Raw genomic sequence first — 2334 nt, 5'->3', positions numbered from 1 at the left:
TTCAATGTCTCATATAACGAGTATTGTCCAGAATATTACAGAAAGATAGCGGAGCCAAAGCGGGCACGTCCTCTCAGCAAGCCGCCATTACCGGAACTCTTTATTTCATTTTTATTTTGTACCAACACAGAATATAATATGTTTTTTTTGTATTTTCATTTTCTTTTTTCCAACACAGAACATTAATTTCAACTTTAGAATTACAATATTTAGCAAGTAGAACAAGACGTGCTGTCCGGCCACCAGATGGCGCTATTTTCACCGTCTTAATTGCTGCTGAGGCTGTCAGACCATCGACTTTATTTATTATTTTATCCACTTTGCTTCAGCCGATCACCACCAAAATTGTATCATCTGCTCCTTGTCCCATTATCCACCTTTCCAATTTCAACCAAATTTGTTCATAACTTTTTGAGTTATTTTGCAGACAAACAAACAAACAAACAAACAAACAAACAGACCAACGCCAGCGAAAACATAATCTCCTTGGTGGAGGTAATGAAATAGAATAAATAATTCTCATTAAAAACTGTTGGACAAAGTGACCTCCAGCTGCTGAGACACTTCCTGTGTGATGAAATCACAACAGACGACAACTTTAAAATTTGTTGTATTTGCAGATGATCCAACATTTCGTGCTGTGCTGAGGATTGACAGCTGCTTTTGATAGCGATCACAACAGAAATTAATAAATTGAAAAGAAGGTTTGACAAAAACAAACTGTCACAAATTTGACCTAAATGTTGTTATTTAAAAAAAAAAGTATACACAAGTACAAATGGTGTTTATACAGACGTGTGTGAAGATAAATTTCTGTGAGTTACACTGGATCTCAAAATCATCTGGAAACCTCAAATAAGTCCCATTCAACCAAAGCTGGCAGGAAGCAGTGCATTATGGGAAAGTCAGGACACATCTTGGACCATAAATCACCAAATATCACTGTGTGGAGGTCACACCTGTACAGGTGCTTTATACACATCACACATATAAAGAAATCATTATGACTGTACATGATGCACACCTACACACTGTGTTTACAGTCACAGGCATTAAACTTTGGGGGCGTCGGTGGCTTAGTGGTAGAGCAGGCGCCCCATGGCTGTTGCTGCAGCGGCCCAGGTTTGAGTTCAGCCTGTGGCCCTTTGCTGCATGTCATCCCCTCTCTCTCTCCCCCTTTCACACTTGGCTGTCCTGTCCATTAAAGGCAAAATGCCCAAAAACATATCTTTAAAAAAAGAAAAAACTTTGGGGATCTGGTTAAATTTAAAACAGTGCACATAATGTTTGTAGCAAAAAATAATCTACTTCTTGGCAATATTCAAAAACTGTTCTGTGACAGGGAGGGAGGATATGATCTAAGAGGAAATCTAAAAACAGGTTGTGTTGGCGTCTGTGGAGCCGTTTGTACGTTTGGTTTATTCTCCGTCTCCTCAAATCTTTATCAGATCTGTTAAAATGATAAACAAAGAAAAATGATGAAAAGATAACTTTTTATTGTTTTATGGACAAAGGTTACATGAACATAAATCCACCTTAAACATGACATGTCCACCTTAAATGAAGCCACTGTCTAAATGACTAACAGCAGCATCCAGCTGAATGACCTCAGACAGAATATTGATCAGATGTTTGGGATCATTGGAGACATATTTCATACAGTAAAGATTTCATAGAAAGAAATGAAACATTGATTTGAATGTTTGAGAACTTTATAATCTGGACTAGAATTTCAGAATAAGTTTGTTGGATCTGATCAATGATTGGCTGCTCAAACATGCAGTTATTGATACACTGATTGTTTCCAAGGATCCAATCAGCTTGCACAGAGTGGTTACTGGTCTTCATGGCTCCACACACACAAGTTCAAATAATAAAACAACAACAACATTATGGATAAAAAGAAAAGAAGCAAACAAACAGTAAATCATCTGACACATGAAGAAGTCAACAGCAGAGACAAAACTAAATAAAGTGATGATAAAAACCAACGAGTGAAAGATGAATAAAACATCTTTGTAATAATGAGACAGCAGGAGGACAGGTGCAGGACAGGTGGACAGGTGCTGGAGGACAGGTGCAGGAGGACAGGTGCAGGACAGGTGGACAGGTGCTGGAGGACAGGTGCAGGAGGACAGGTGCAGGACAGGTGGACAGGTGCTGGAGGACAGGTGCAGGAGGACAGGTGCAGGACAGGTGGACAGGTGCTGGAGGACAGGTGCAGGAGGACAGGTGCAGGACAGGTGGACAGGTGCTGGAGGACAGGTGCAGGAGGACAGGTGCAGGACAGGTGGACAGGTGCTGGAGGACAGGTGCAGGAGGACAGGTGCAGGA

Source organism: Epinephelus moara, chromosome 24 (assembly GCF_006386435.1).
Source record: "Epinephelus moara isolate mb chromosome 24, YSFRI_EMoa_1.0, whole genome shotgun sequence".
Taxonomy (NCBI): domain Eukaryota; kingdom Metazoa; phylum Chordata; class Actinopteri; order Perciformes; family Serranidae; genus Epinephelus; species Epinephelus moara.
Note: the sequence above shows the minus strand (reverse complement) of the source record.